At 46.5% G+C, this 16,957-nt stretch overlaps 1 protein-coding gene across 1 annotated transcript in view; it reads right to left on the bottom strand.

Annotated features, from left to right (window-relative positions):
* Positions 1-16,728, bottom strand: part of TIAM1 (TIAM Rac1 associated GEF 1) — a 198,814-nt gene extending 182,086 nt beyond the window's left edge. Inside the window, exon 1 of the mRNA XM_082076393.1 lies at positions 16,602-16,728. The gene's annotated coding sequence lies outside the window, so the exon portion shown is untranslated. The remainder of the gene's footprint in view (positions 1-16,601) is intronic.
* Positions 16,729-16,957: the final 229 nt, after the last annotated feature.

Raw genomic sequence — 16,957 nt, 5'->3', positions numbered from 1 at the left:
TGGTTGCCATGTATGAGTGAAAACAGTCACCAGGCTTCACCAAACAGAATGTGCAACACTTGTGCGTGTGGTGGAGGAGGACTCAGGACTCCGGAGCTCCTGGGTGAGGGAAGGTCTTCTACAGCTTCACACATGTACCACTCTAACACCGGCAGGTCCATGACCATGGCAAATCAAGGAGGAAGAAGAAGGAAGTTGGAAATGGAAAGCTGGCACACAGAAGTATGGTGAAATATTCCTCTCGGGTATTATTCAGGTTAAGACTGCACTTTCATAAATATCTAGGTAACATGATGAAGTACACAGAGGTACTAGAAATGAAAAAAACTTAAGTTTTTCTTATTTTCTGTCAAACTTGTGACTCAGTGACTTGGCACAATTTGTTCTTTCTGTCCACAATCAGGAGTAATCCAGAGTTGCCAGCCCAAGCTTGGTGAAGACACTTCTTGTCTCCCCAAGAGCTTATATATATTCGTAATCACTTCAGAAACACTTGTGTTTCTTAACACCTGAACACCTGATTAACAATACATTTAAAGCTAAGACTAAAGTAAAAGTCACTGAATTATTCCTTTTCACAAAGGCCAAAGCAGGCCTAGAAATAAAACAAGTCAAGCACAGAGTTTCTCCCCACCATAGAAACATGCATATGCTCACATTGAGACCTGCTGATGCTGCCTGATTTCATGAAGTCAGGTCTTACCAACCTTACTCTTCTGTTGTTTTTTGCTTGCCGTACCTGTATGATTAAGGTATCAGTCTTCTCTCGCTATCTCCTACAGATATAGCCAGTCCTATCTTACTGCAGATTGAGGTCCAAGAGATTTTTGGCACAGCTCTCTGAAGGAAGCAGTTTGAACACTGAGGTACAACTGACAGCAAAGATCAAGAAAATAATTTAGTGACATGAAGAGAGGTGCTTAGCTTAGCAGATCAGCTAATGAGCACACTAGTGCTGGAAAAGCCATATGCAGATTTCAGGCAGGACAACACTCTGGCGTAACTTTCAAAATGTTTGACAACTCTTATTGCTTCCTTGGAAACCCTTGAAAAGTATAAAATATAAAGCAATTTCCAGCTTCTGCTTGAGAAAAGCTATGCACGCTTTTAAAGACAGCCACCAGCCCTAAAGAGAGACTTCTGTCTGTCACAGATTGAATCCTCACCATTTGCTGAATGCTCAGTCTCCATTTTTTTCTTCCCCTCATATCAATCCAGGGCATGCTCAAAACAGCTACAGTAGATAGCATTCTTGCAGTCAAAAATCATGTCTGTGTACAAATAGGGTCAGATAATAACAATGCTTTCAGAGGGTCCCCACTCAGCAACAACACCATGACTCCCCATGTTTGCAGCTGGATGCTGAAATACATCTTCAAATAAGCCTTTCCTGTTCAAGAGAGGAACTGAAACACAGCAGGAGGCTTTCCAGCCCCAAAACTCAAAGATTATCAGTGGCCCAGAGATAAACAGGACCCCCTCTATTGTGTGCATGCAGGGTGTGCTGGAGCAGAGAAGTCATGAGGCAAGAAACCTTCACATTCCTTCTGTCAACAAGGATTTGAGCAGATCTAAGAGAGCAACATTTACTACTATCAGTCACGAGTGAAAACCTCTGAAGATGTTTATGTCAGCAGAGTCCAATAGACAAGTCAGCTCTTGGCCCGCGGGCTGCATCGCTCAGAGACCACGCATCCCTCTGACCTCCCGCCCCCTGCCCAGCTCTGCCTGCACCAGCAGCCCCAGCTTGCTGTCAGTCTCTTTTATCTGCTTGCTTGGCAGGGTTGGGGAACCTTGTCCTAAAGCAGATCTGTGCGCTTCCTCAAGCAGCCTCCTTCCCCCTTGCACATGCTGTTACCCCGCCGGGCGTTACAGGGGTACATCTTCTTCTCATTGTTGGCTGCAGCTTCCCAGCATCAAACCGAAGCCTCAGGAGCTCCCCCTGGGCTGCTGCTCTTGCTGGCTGTCACAGACCGAGGCCCTTGGGCTGTGCAAGTTACCGAGCAGGATCCCCAGCCCGAGATGCTTGCATGATGCTGCTGCTCACTCCTCGCACATGGCAAGAGACACCATGCATGATCTCTTCGCTCTCCTGTCCATCAAAAGAAGGAATAAATTACCTCACGGTGGACTGAGACTCGGTTATTCACTGAGTCTGGGGACCTCAAGCATCTGCAGCAGGCAAATGTCCCGAGGCATTTCGTATGCTGCCATTCCCAATCCTGCCACACGATTATTCCCATTAGGGTGCCCCCAGCTCCTCCACAGACCTCAGTCAGCTGGCATGGATCCTGAGGGCTCTCTCCACCAGCAGCAAAACTATGCTTTCACTGCTGCTGCTGACCCTTACAGCATGCCAACAGGGCACAGCTCAAATCGTCCCAGAAAAACAGCCTTTTCTGTTTCTGGTACAGAGCTCCATCAATATTCTTTTTTTTTTTTTCCCCCCACCCCAAGATGGAGCAACTAAGACAGGCAAGACCCACACCCAAGGACAACCTTCCATACTTCCAGCACAAGGTGGGGAACAGAGCAAACTGAAGGATAATTTCTCTTCCTCTCTTCACGTATTTCAAGATGATTTGGGCTGTCCGCAGAACAATTATGGATTTGCTTCAGCCACACCAAACAGAAAGTTTCGGGTTAGAGCATAGGATTCAGTCATCTTTGCTGCTGCTGCCTCTTCTGCTCACACGGCAGGACAAAAAGGAGGCAACAGGCAAACTGCTGACCAAAAAAAAAAAAGTCATCAACCTTGTAAGACTACTCCATTTGAATGGAACAAACCTAGGCAAAGAGAGAGTAGCTGTTACCCCAGCAAGCCCGTATTTCAAGTCTGAGCTCCACAAAAATAGAAGGCCAGATCAAGAAAACAAACTAGAGGGGCCATGGCCAGAAACAGCCACAGGAGCTCAGCAACAATAAACAAGCGCGCAAGCTCACCCAGCTGGTCTTTCAGGTGTCTAGCAAGAAGGCAGCATTTGCAGAGGACTTGCTTCTCCTTCCAGCAGTCCTCTGTGCTTGTCCTGACACACCTGCCCTACACAGACCTGTGCAAAGCCAGGGAAGAAAGCAGAAGCCCTCCAGCATTTTGGAATCCCACCTACAGCAGCCCCAGCCATATCCATCCACCTGAGAAGGCTTCTTGGGACTTGACCAATCGTTTAGTTCTCTCTCAAACTGTCAGTAAAACTAGGAAGCACTGGGGCTCCGATGGGGAATAGATAAGGGCCTGCGTGGGGTAGGGGCTAAGGGAATGAGACCTCTCTTTACCACAAAAATGCAGACAGCTTATCTATCATATCCTGGGGGGTGGTCCCTTCTGAAGGCTGTTTTTCTTCTTCTTTTACGGGAAGGGAAATGATGGGGGAGTGACTTTTGGCACTCTTAGTTTAAAACAAAACAAAAAGGAGAGCTACTCTCTCTTGGTCAAGTTTACAAATGCTTTTTCTGCCCTCTCTCAATCTGTCACATTCTCTATATGTCTCCTCACAGTCCTCTAGCTTCTTTCACCCCACGGGAGGACATTAGGGCAGCTCTCATCCCACAATGGAGAAAAGGCAAGGGAAGGGGATGACATGTGTGATCCCTCAGTTAAGTCAAGCATTTGGCTTCACGGCACCAAATGGCCACATTTTCTTCTTGGTTTAATTCAAGGGCACCCATACTCACACCTTTTAGTTGTAATAAGGTCTGCTTTGTTAAAAACAGAGTCTGCTTTATAATTTAACACAGACAGGAACCAAGGTACAACAAGTGATGTTTCTGCCATCTCAGAAGACCTTATTTATATAATATACATCCCCAGCTTCCGAGAAACTCACCTACCACATACACACTGTCCCCAGATGCCACTAACTGCACTTGCTCAGGGCCATTTTTACCAGAGGGCTCCCATGGCAGCTTTCCCATGTTTTTTTTTTTTTCTGGATTTTGTGCCCTATCCTTCAATCTCTCCACTTTTCCATAACTGTCCAGGGCCAGGCACATTTGCACGCGAGACAGAATGACTGCATGCTGGCAGATAAATACCGAAAAGATATCAGGTTTCCTCACTAAAACACTTGTCTTTGTCTGAAGTTTTAACACTTCGTAAGCATTTTGCAATTTTTTTTCATTCCTGGCTTCTTTCTACAAGCTTAGAGCACCCGATGTTTGGAGAATTGTCCCCGCACTTCTCTGTCAAAGGGTGTCTATTTGTAGCGGCCAGGCAGACAGCTGAATCCCAGCTCTTCTTCTGAGCATTGCTATGGGAGAACGGAGCAACTTCTACGGCCATGAGACCTTAACACTGTGCTGCAGAGCCAGCAGCGCATTAACCACAGATGGCCCAAGCAAGCTGAAGTAACCAATGTAATTAGTGAACCACTAAGTACCTCCACGGTCACCTGCTTCAGTGACTGTCTTCAGAACACTGTCAACAGCCCACTGCAGCTATGCCCAAGCTTTTAACATTGAAATTAATTCGTCCTTGACCCGAGGCACCAAAAAAATCCACCACCACTCACATCATGGATTTCGTCATCAACTAAACTGGTGGCTGCTTGACTGCTGGTCAATACCATCCAGGCCTTTCAAGCCATTTCAAGCCTCACACATAACATATACCCAATATGGCTGATACATACAATGATGATGCTGCCAAATTTCAAGTTCAGATTACTCAGGGAGAAATGCATGCAATCATCCCAAAAACTGGTGCAGACCATCAGAAATTAAGTAAGAGAGGACAATCAGAATTTCAGTATTTCTGAATTGGAGCATGTGGTCTCTGATGTCCTGAAATATGCTCACAAGGATATGAAATCCCTTACACTTGAGCACCCACAATGAGGTGTATGCCTTGTTGTGGATGCTCCAGCGTAAAGGATTTCATGTCAACGCCACCACAAGCTGCTATGCAGAAGTCGAACACAAGCAAGACTTCTCACGCAACTAGTTGAAACATTAAAGCCCAAGGTAACACCAAAGTAAACCTTCACTCATTATTAAAACAAGCTTTTTTTTCCCCATTTTTCAGTTGTGGTTACACTGCAGATGGATAGTAGCAGCCAGGTGGCAACCAGCTGAAGGTCCACCAAGGTGAGTTCCATGGCCATGCCAGCTGGAGTCACCCTTGGAACTTGCATCACCCAAGTCTCACAGTCACTGTCACGCATAAGAAGGGCAAAATAGCACATTGCCTGGTTCCTTCTTGAAAAAGCTGTTAAACAGAGACTGTTGCTGGCCTGAGAAATCCTCAAATTGCACGGTGCTCAGAGACCACTCCAAAGAAGTGACAGTAGCATCTGCCCTGGGTCTTATAATAATCCCTAGGACAGAAGGGTCTGGACTATTTAGTAGCCTTCCACAGATGTATTTCATGGAAGAAGGAAAAAAATTAATACAATGTGAGAATATGTTCAGAAGGCTCCGTGGGAAAAGAAGGCTGCATGAAGAATAGCCTCATGCATCCAGTTTGAGCCTACCTTCAAGTTATGCCACAGCAGGTACCTCCAGACACAAGTGACCAAAGGAAAACTGTTTCATCATTCTCACAAGCTTCTTAAGCCTTCCTGTGATGCGAAAAGAACATTACCCTGAAATCATATTTTCCAACAAATAATTTTCACATACAGAAGTAAAATTTCAGACCAGTTCAAAGTTGAAAGCTAAACAGCCTCAATTTGGGAAGCATGGATGAAAATGTGAATTGCCAACAAATAATTCTCCAAAATAACACAACACACACACCCCCTCGTCAGCAAGCCCCAGACACAACACTTTCAGAGAGGATACATGCCTTATGTCTATGCACATTAGGAGGGTTCCAGTGGAATAATTACAATTAATCCATTACTTAATCCCCTAATCACTTCTGAGCATTCCAGGACATTTGTTAATAACACATTCATTTTCATGCCATCCTACTTATGAAAATTTAACCAAGAAAATAAATTGAAAAATGCCTCAGTAACACCAGTTACCAAACTCAAAGCTACAAACCAGAAAGATCTGCAGCCAAGGCTTCATCCACAGCAGCAATTCACCATCATCACCCGTGTGGGCACAGAGAGCTCCCCTACACAGGGGATCTCATCGGTGACCCCCCCACACAGCAGCTACCCTCTGCTTCCAGCTGCTCTGACTGGGTTCTAAGTGGCTTGTGGTCCAGGAGCTGCCTCGGTAACTGGATACACAGAGTCTTCCAACAATTCCCCTCTTACTCAATATATTCCACCTAACATGTATATTGCAGGTTTAAACACGCAGTGAACAAGTTTAACCGCCCCACGGGATGCGATAACTAGATGTTATCAGGAAAGTCTGAGAGCAGACAAGAGCAAGAATAGAAATTTAGGCAGTCTTTGCAACACTTCAGTTCTGTGTCTTGCCTGGGAGGTTTAGGAAAGACCTCTAACACTGAGTGGGGTTTTTTTGGTGGGGTTTTTTTTTTGGTTTATTACCAAAGGAAAGAGAATATTCCAGCATGGGAGCCCTGAAGCTAAAATTAAAAACCTATAATTTGGGTTCAGTAGCAGTTGGTATAATTCAGATCCCAGCCACAAGGAGAGGTCTCCAACATCATCAACTGTCAACAATTATTACTGGCTAGGCACACAAAACAGCTTTGTTCTGAACTGGAAGCCACAACTGCAAGCAGCAGTAATTGCTACCAAAGGCAAAACACACAAAAAAACCCTCACAGCCTTTCCACACAGAATACTCTCCAAAGAGGAATATAGGAATGGACACAAAAGTCTTATTATCTCCACTTACATCTTAAAAAGAAAAAACAGAAAAAAATCCAAGACTCTATACCCAGTTAAGGAGGGGGCCAGCAAGGAAGGGATCCCAAAAAGACACTTGTTAACTATTCTGAGCTGAACACACATTTAATGAAACATCTTGTTCATTAGTTATCGAACTTTCATTAGCAGTTTAAGGGAAAGCTACACATGGAAGAGATGAAATGCAATCAATTTCTCCTGAAATTGCATACATTTCCACACTAATCCTCACCAAGTTCATCCCAACTGATATTAAAAACCAAATCAATTAATACTAATTGCCCACCTTATTTTCACAGAGGCATCTTCACACTTCAGCAAGCCTCGGGGAAAAAAAAAAAAAAAAGAGAAGAAAAAAGGCTATTTGTACAAAAGCAATTTACTTGTCTGGTCTTTTTATATTAATTTAGCTATGCACTTAATTATTTTGGCAGGTAATTCTGTCAGCTCAAGTTTCCTTCTTCACAACTACCCTTTTGCAAACTGACAGCATGAAGCAATCACGTTTTTATAACCCCACAACCTATAGCAACAGAATAAACAATGTCTTCTGAATCACGGGGCAATATCCCGAATCCAGTGACTTCATTAGCAGATTTGCCACTAGGTTAATATGTATAACTGGTGCAACTTTCCCAGGAGACGATGATCAAGTGAGGAAATGTATTTTGCTAGCAACAAGCAAATGCAGCAGGATTTACGTCCAATTTTTCTTACACACAACACATAAATTTTTAACACGTGCCATACAGATAAGCACAGGGTAAATGGAAGCTACATCTGTACTCCTCTGCTGTAGGAGTGCAATAGGTTTTCTCACTATCACATGCTGAGTCTTCAAAGGAGGTTTTTCTCTTCCAGCCCTCCATATAACCACACTGTATTTCAACGCCACCCTCCCATTAACATGTCTTGACACGTTTTGTTTTTTTTGTTTTTTTTTTTTTTTAAACATAGGTCCATTAATGTCTACAAGCAAAACAAGCCAAATATCTTTTAAAAAAAAAAAGTCACTTAACACTGACAGTCCTTCCTCCTGCTCAGTGTTAAGGAGGCAGCCCTGCCAAAATGGCTCTCCAAAATGCTAAGTAACTTGGAACTGCATGGCCCCAGTTAATCAGCATGTCCCTATAAAGCATCCTGCACCCCTCACTCTGGGTACTAGCAGGTGTCGGTACCAGTCAGGCTCCTGGAGTGGCTCTCCCAGGGACTAAACAACAAGCACAACATCTGCCCAGCCTCGACTTCTCCTGGGGTTTCCTCCTGCCTCCAAAATCATCACAGCTATCTCACCTGTCCAAGCTCCCACAGACACAGAAGATGCACAATAATATAAGGCAGTGCCAGGCTGAAAACCTTTGCTTCATCTGAAAGGAGACAGCTCAGAACCAGAGGTAGTAACAGGGGTAGAGATCCTTTTGGGGGTCTTTTTCTTCAGCGGTATCTGAGCAGCCAAGAAGTGACTTAAGCAAATCCAGTAACAAGGTGGGGATACAAAAGCCTCCACTCAAAATGTTTCTTGCATCATCCAGTTTCTGCACTTTCTGCATTGTTTTGCATTTCTCCTCCCTCACTTGGTCTTGGCTAATACTGCAGGGAAGCCAAGTCTCTTTAGGGAAGATGCTTAACCTTTTTTTGCTCCCAAGCTAGCACAAGTTAAGTATCCCTAGCTGTCATGCTGCTTCATCACAACAATGGCTCTCGGTCTCCCAGCACAGCAGATATCAAACCCTCTGGATGAAAACACACTGTCATCTCTTAAAAGCATGATGATAAATGAACACGATATTAAATGGAAAAATTAACTGGTCACCCCTGTCTGCATTTTTACTGTGGTTTTGTAGATCACCTGTCACACAGTCAGTGGAGAATGGTTTTAAAAGTGCCTCTGCAATCATGTCACACAGGCACCTACCCAAACTCTAAGAAAGGTCCATGATGAAGGAACAAGGTATAAATGGAGACCTCCTACAAGTTATGCAGGTATGGACAGAAATACAGATAAGGCACGAGTTAAGGATTTCACAGAAGTTTTAAACAGCACCAAAACTCTGCAGGAATCTGTTGGGTGGTTAGGAAGCAGTCCTCTTCAGGCTTTAAGACATGCTTTTGATAAGCAAGCTAAGCTGAGGAGCTGATGCAGCTGAACAGAGCCCTACTGGAGTGCTGGCTGGGACATGGAGGGAGATGACTTTTGCCCAAGGCTTCACTGGTGACTGATGGCAGCAAGTCACAGGGAAAGCACCAGCACAGAGGAGAGCAGTGGGGCACAGCACAGATAGCCTGGCCCCTTCACTAGGCCATTCATTGGGAAGGAATGACCTGCAGCAGGACAGTAAATTTTCAAAGCTCAGGGGGTTTCCACAGCCCAGGAGATCAAAGCAATGCTGGAGCAAAAGGAGGTGACAAACCAGAGAGAGGACAGGCTTTGAAATCAGGATGGCAAGAGCTGAAGTTGGATGGGAAGCAGTCAGAAAGCCTGCCGGGGGTTAATGAGAAAACCCACATCTCTCCCCCAACCCTGCCAAGAGATAAAGGCAAGCACAGCATTTGCTTTAGAAGACGCAAAGGGAACTAGCCATGATGGACTAGGGAGAAAAATAATTCGATACAACAAAACCTGCTGGCTGCTACAATAATGGATGGGTCCAACGAACAAGCAATAACTGGATCAAAGCAGGAATTGCCCTGGCTTGCTGAAAGCCTGGTGCCTGCCTGAGCGCTGCTTATCAGGAAGGGTGGAAAGCCAGACGGAGGGCTAATGGCATGACAAATGCAGAGGGTCAGACAAGTTACTGTGCAAAAAAACAGGGGGAAGAAATCAAAATGCAAAGAGAAACTTCCGTAACATCACAAGTTTTCTCTGTGTTTTCCTCTGGGAATAAAGAAAGACAAGATAGAGGTGATCCAGGTACTCTGTTCTTGCAGAGTAGTGCTGGTACAGCAGCAAATCACAAGCAAAGTATTAGGCCAGAGCTTTCTGGCATGATGTTTTAAATCTCTAGATGTAAGATGTTTTGAGTGAGAGATGAGAGATGTTTTCCAGCTGTGGTTTAACTTTAGCCTAGAGATATGCAGCTGCTCTATAAAGGTAGTTCCTAAGAGTATTTTTTACAACAAAGGGAAAGGAAACTCCAGTCATCCAAGAGTGCTATTGTCAGCCAGTCTGAGATGAAATGGCACAGCACTGACTGATAACCATGCAGGATGAGATGGGTCTCACATTAGGAAAAAAGACTCCTTTTCTTAGGTAGTCGGTTTGCAGTTCTCCAGAGGCAGCTATGGAGCACATATGGCTTTACCTGGGGAGAGCAGGAGAGCTGTTCCTCTTTGGAAAGACATTTTGGGGAAAAAAAATAACAGAAAGGACCTTTTTCCGAATAGGGAAGCACTGCTATGGCTCCTCCAGCCTCCCCGGCAATGGGCACATCTGCCCCAACCAGCACAGGGGTTTTGCATGAGCCCTCAGATGAGCCCACAGCATCAGGAAAAGCGACAGCTGAGAGGGAACTTGACAGCTCCTTGTTCCTAAACCTCTCTGACAGCTCTCTTCACACCAGCACCGACTGCTGCCACCCCTGAGCAGCTGCTCCTGGCACCACTGAGCTGAGCCCAGACCTTCTGAAGCAGCCCCCCCGAGCCCTGCCACCACTGCTGCAGGGTGGCACCACACTTGGCCCAAAGGACCCCGGCATCTTCCCATGCCATGCCAGGAAAGGGGCACGTTTCAGGTAATACACAGTCAAATCCAACCTTGGAGGTTGCCTCAAACCCTCTGCAGTCAACTTGGTCTTCACAAAACACCCTCCAACAGAGCAATGAAGCTACCACACAACACAGACCCACTTTGCATTGACGTATTTGTCATCGTTTTGCACCTTTGCCATCATTCTATGTGTTTGCCCTCCAGTAAGTCATACAATTAAGCAAAGTAAATGAGTTGTCAATAAACCCTTGATTGTTCAATGAGACGTCACTAGTGGGAAGGCAAATGTACACTGCCAGAATCCATGACATAACAGCAATAATTTTCAAGTTATGCTTCTTGATGTTTCTGTGATGAAGCTATTTTCAGGTGCTTTGAATCCTCTTCAGAAAAGTCAGTCTTTGAAAAAAAAATAAATAAATAAATAAATAAAAAAAAGTCATGATTGTTCTGAGCTCAGATGCATGCATTTAATCAGTCCAGGTGTTTAAATTATTTATCCATGAGGAAGAAAACTGTACTAATCTTAGGAACAGACCATATGAAGGGGAAAAACAAGTAGACATAAGGACCTGCTGAATAATGTGAAGCAGTAGAGAATTCTCTCATGCATAAGATAACTGTGACCAAGGGTGTTCCAAGTACTTATGTTATTGTAACCTGGGCTGCAAAACTCAAAATCCAGAGATTTGCTGCTACTATAGAAGAAAAGCTTCCCAAACATAACGCAAAAATTACTGTTTTCAACAAGCACAAAGCTCCAGTTAAAAGCTAGTACTTTCTCTAGTTTGAAAGACCAGAACTTTTTAAATGTTTTTCCAAAAATAAAACCAGTATCTGAGGAAAAAGGGAATATTTCATGAACTATTCTTCCATAAGTTAGCATGACATCCAATGCTCTGGACCAGAAGGTCTCTCCTCATCACTTAGGCACAGACAATAACTTCTTGTTTTTCTTCTTTCATATTAACTTTCTCCTCCTCTGTCCCACTTTGCAAAACCACAGGTCTACCCAAGCTGCAAGGGAGACCTCCCAGGTGGAAATAGGGTGGGAACGACTCTCCAGCCCACTGTAGCCTTGTTAGATTGCTCCCCCGGCAATGGTCACCACACAAGCAGGTGGTTAGGCATTGCAGCTGTAGGTCTCCAGGTAGATTGAAGGGCTCTGGTGATGCACCAGGACACCTGGTTAAGAACACAAGGCCTTCTCACCACCCTCACATACTGCCTGCTCTTTCAAGGGAAGAAATTCTTAAAACAAGTCCACGTTAATGGATCCAGTATCTTGTTCCAATTCTCAAATGCCTGTTCCTCACAAGACTTGGCCTTATCCACTGAAATTAATGGAGAAGGTCAAGAAAAAAGGTGTATTTATACTGCGTGCTGGAGGAAAGTAAAACAAGGTGTCCTGCTGCCAAGAAAGATGCATTTACACAACACTGAACCACAGCATCAGTACCCACACCTAGAAAGACTTAGCCAATTAAGTTGATAGCACGACACACACACTGGCACTTTCTGAGCATGCAAGAAAATAAACAGGTGGTTCTTCTTCCAGCAAAGAATGTGGCTCTTCTCCCTGCTTGTTACCAGCTTTCCCTGCCTCACCACCCAACAAGCAACATCGCCTGCCATGGAGGTGGGTTATGGCTACCAAGAAACAGCCTGCTCCTCTGCGAACAAGCTAAAATCCTTTCTTGGTCTGTGCTGTATCACAAAGATTGGGCTGTCTACAGAGAAAACAAAATCCCTATCTTTGAGCAGAGACCCAGTGAGAACTTCAAGGTATTTCAACTCACTTCAAGCCACTGCCAGCTGCTGTTTCAATCACTTTGTTTCTATAATCTGGGCAGCACACCAAAGATCACAAGGTTTGGGTTTAAATTTCATTTAAAAACCATCTCATAGAAGAAGAATCGTGCCTCCATTTTATTACACAAAAACCATAGGCTGCTGACAATGCTATTATGGGCAGCAACTTCAATGGAACATTATATGTACATAAAATATATAAAAAGAAAAACATTGAGCTGGAAGGTTACTAACAAAAATAGAAAAGAAGACGCCTGAGATATTTTCTTTGTAATTCCTTTATACACAAGCCAACACTTAAAGCCTCCTGGCTGAGATTCCCCAGGTAACCTACAAACATTTTATGGCATCATTGCTCAAACGAATCTGAGTATTCAGTAGGGCAATTTATAAGGGAATGGCACATCTATTATTGACAAAATTCTTCACAGAGCAAGGAGAAAACCTACAATGCAGATACATCAACTTTTTTGAAAGTAACATGGGCTCAAATTGAGTTATAATAGGAAAGTGACCTCTTTTGATGCCAAAGGTCCTTGGCATTACTGCTCAGAGGGAAAGCATCTGTGAAACACTGCAAGAGGGACCCATCTTCACAAGCAGCAGCAGCCAGAGGAGAGGGGAAGAAGGAAAGCGGGGGTAAAAAATGGGGGAAGGGGGAAATCAGAGCAGCCTCCAGCATCACAGCCTGCCCAAACACTCCCAGGTACAAGACATCCTGAGTCCCTTCTTAGGATCGGTTCTCCAGCCATGGGAGTCCTTCATTTGATATTTGCTTTCAGCGAACATCAGCCTTTTTACTGAGTTTTGCCAGATTGCACTTTTGTCATTAGTTCTGGTTAGAGATACAGATGAGATGGCTCTTCCATTTTACTCATTTTTAAATAGCGCTTTATGCGGTAATTCTAAGCATAATTACTTCAGGGGCTGAAATTTCCCATTCTTGTTCTCTTCACAGAGGTACATATCTGAAGAAGATCTGCTTGGTCACTTAAGGTTTTTAAACGTGCTCTCAAATAAGCCCAGCTGCATTTTTAACAGTAGCTGAAATTACAGAATTTAAGAAAGGAAAATTTGATGTGATGTTTCATGTTTTAGTTAATAGTCTTCCAAGATACAAAGCTCCAGTTGCTCTGGAAACTGTAACTTGGACACAACCATGTAGATACCTCAGCTCTCCTGGCTATAAATGAAAACACTTCAGCAACAACGCACATTTGCGTGACAAACATTTTTAAAAACAAGCATTGCGTCCTGATCTTCATATAGGGAGGGCACATCCCACAGCCCGCCGCACAGGGCATAATTCTCTACATTTCCTTTAAGCCTCAAGAGAAATAACTGAGCAGGAGCCAGGAGAGTGTGTGGACCTACCATCGAGACAACAGCCTTCCAGATAAGGGAGAGATGGAAAACACAGGTGGGAATTTGAGGGATATGCGAGGGATTCAAAGCAGGGCTGTTTCTCACTGCGTTTGCATGGTGCCTATCACACCGCAGGCACGGCTGGAAGCAAAGGCTGGTACCAAAAGGAGGACTTAGAAGACATTGACCATGGTGGACGGGCCGGGATCTGGTACATAGTGCTCTAACCAGCTGGCCCAGGAGAAGGCAGCGGGAAGGATGGAGCTGGAAATGGAGCAAGATGAAGGCCATCAGGAGGAGGAAAGCCGAGGTGGATGCTCAGCAGAGAAGGAAGAATGAGGACGGGGTGTTCGCAGAGGAGGACTGGACACAGCACAACACCAGAAGCCAGATACTTTTTTTTTTTTTTCAGAAAGGGGGAAATATTATGTATGTAAACGATGGCCTGAGTGCTGGTTGCTGTGGAAACCACAACTTTCAATTCAGTGGCTAAGACCTAGCATTGCTATTTATACCATGCTCCTCACTACAGCACAAGAACTTCATCTGAGAAACAGAGAGCTCTGGTACCAGACAAATGTGTTTTTTCCCCCCGTTACAAGCAGTGATCCTTTCGAATGATGCCTCACAAGGTTTTTCCAATGTTCCTGGCCATTGAATGACTACAAAGAATAATCACCTCAAAAAAAAAAAAAAAAACCACAAACCCACAACAACAACACCAAAACAAAACATCATCACTGTCTTTCTACTTCCAAGCAAGACCAGATGAATCACTGGACATACATCAGGTAGGATTCACCAAATTCTACTTTGATCAAGAGCGACCAGAGCAGCCAAAAAGGCAAATTAAAACAGCAGTATATCTTGTTTCCCTTAAGGCAAGTTACAGTCAGCATAGCATGAGATTATAGAGAGCCAGATCCCAAAGTCAGTTATCATTAAAGATGATGGGCATTTGTTTAAAGGCTCCAGAATATTGCCTTTAATACACTGGAAAACATAACTGGATCATAAATGCAAGAACAACAGAACAAAAAGGTTACAGATTAAACTCCTGCTGGGGAGAATCCCCTTAAAAAAAAAATGTAATTTTCAAGTTGCTCTGCTGTTTAAGAAGGAGACAGCTTCTTCCTCCATGGGAAACATGATTCTGGGGCAGCAAGTGTTCCCACAGCCTAAGTGGGAACAGGACTAATCTGCCTGTAACCAAAGCAGAGGTGAGCCAAGTCCCCATGGGTATGTCACATTCCTATTCCACCTCCACCACTCCAGGGCCTGGAAAGGAATAAAAAGTCCCATTCCTCACCCACACCTAAATCATGTTTTACTTCAATTATTATGGAGGTGCTAGCACAGCACGTACATTGCCACCACAACACACACACACGGTAACTACCATGGGCTGATGATCAGGTTTTAAGACACTTATCAGGACCTGTGCACACATCAGCCCCCAAATCAAAGAGCCTGTGGTGTACAAGGGCAATTAAGGCAAAAGCTGAGAGAGAAAACCACCGTGTTTTCCAAGGTCACGCACACCTTCAAAATCCCACAGGACCGTCCCATCCATGTGGGCTCATCAAGAAGCAGCAAGGACAACCGTTAGTGCAACCCGATAAGCAATACGCTGCCTGAACAAGGCAGCTTTTGCCAGGGGAAGGGCAGCCGGGGATTGCACAGGGTCAGGAGCAAGCATTCAGCAGAGGAGCTCCAACAGCTGCCAAACCAAGGAGGGTAGAAGGATGTTTCTCTCTTCGGGATGGGGCCCTTACGGCTAAGGTGCAGGAGGTCTCCTTTGCCCTTGTTCAATAATTTATATCACAGCATTGATGTGCCATTGAAATTGACAGCAGCGTTTCAGTAATACAGGAAGGGGAAAAGATGCTCTAATCACAGATTAGGCACCCAAGTAATCACTCCATAGATCTCAGCCTCTCCTAATTTATTCCAATAAATTTTTAAATCAGAACTTCATACACAGCAAAATTATTAACAAGTCATGAGTACTAGCTGCTTCCTAGCTCCAGCTAGCTTTCACTAGCCCAGAGTCCTCTGGCTGCCTCAGAGAAGGGAAACTGGGAACGAAAGCCCAGTGAGCCCAAAGTCGATTTCTCCCAGCACTTCCCAACCCAACGAGGTAGTACTGAGCTGTGCGCTGGGATTACGCGCCCATTCCTCCAACTCTGTTTAAAACCACATTTTACCAGCGCTTCCCGTCAAGCAGAGGACGGAGAGCATCACCCAGGAGTCCCCAACTTCAGCAAGGGCAGCGCAGGCCGGCCGTACCCTGCACTCAGTGACCCGCGGCCGAAAACACACGGCCCCGACCCGCTACGTGCACATTAAGTGGCTTCTCCCCGAATGACACCCCCGGCTACGTTCCCCGCACCGTGGCCGCTACGGCTCCCGCACGGCAGCAGCATCACCCGGCGGGGAAGGGACCTGGCCAGCACCGCGCAGCGCCGGCTGCTGGGGGTCTCCGAAGGGGACCCGCAGCCGCCGCACGGACCCCGCGCCGGGGGGCGGCGGTGACATTGTAGGCGCAAGACCGGCGCTCCCGGAGGCCGGCTGCCGCAGGGCCGGCTCCCGGAGCAGCGCAGCGGCGGGGAACGGACCCTGGCGAAGCCCCGGGCATCCCGGCAGGGCCGCCCCCGCGCCGCCGCACCGGCGGGGGGAGCGGCACCAGCTGACGGCGGCCCACACCGCGAACAATAAAGCGGGCCACGGTGGGCCGGGAGCCCACCCGCCCGCAGCGAGGCAGCGCGGCCGTGCCCCCCCGCCCCCTTGCCAGGCCGCCCGGTGCGGGCGGCGGCGGAGGGGCTGCGAGCCGGGCCGCGGCCGCGGTGCCGCGCAACGCCCCTGGCACGGGGCGCTCCACCAGAGCGCACCGGCGTGAGGGAGGATGCTGGGCGCAGGGGACGGGAGCGCGATCCGCCGCCACTCACCTGGCGCGGCGGAGCCGGGCACCGAGGATCGCCACTGCCGCCCGCCCAGGGAGCTGCTCCCCGTCACCGCCGCCGGGCGCCCGCGGCTGCCGCCGCCGCTCAGAGCGCGCCGCCACCAATAGGCGCCGCTGCCATATTGTTACTGCCGGCGCTGCGAGGGGCGGCACTGGCGGCCGCCTTGGAAACCGGCAGCCATTGGCTGCCCGACGAGTCAATCCGGGCCGGGCGAGCCAATGCGTGGCGGCGGCGGCGAACAGCGGGGCGTTCGGAGTTGGAATGTTGTGTGACAATGGCCCACGCGGCTCTCAGGCGGGAGGGGAGGGGCCGCTTCCCGGGGGGCGGTGGGGGCGGGCGAC

The sequence above is a fragment of the Streptopelia decaocto genome, assembly GCF_964273445.1.
Source record: "Streptopelia decaocto genome assembly, chromosome: 1".
Lineage (NCBI taxonomy): Eukaryota > Metazoa > Chordata > Aves > Columbiformes > Columbidae > Streptopelia > Streptopelia decaocto.
The sequence above is the reverse complement of the archived record's forward strand: the minus strand, read 5'-3'. Positions and strand labels throughout refer to the sequence as shown.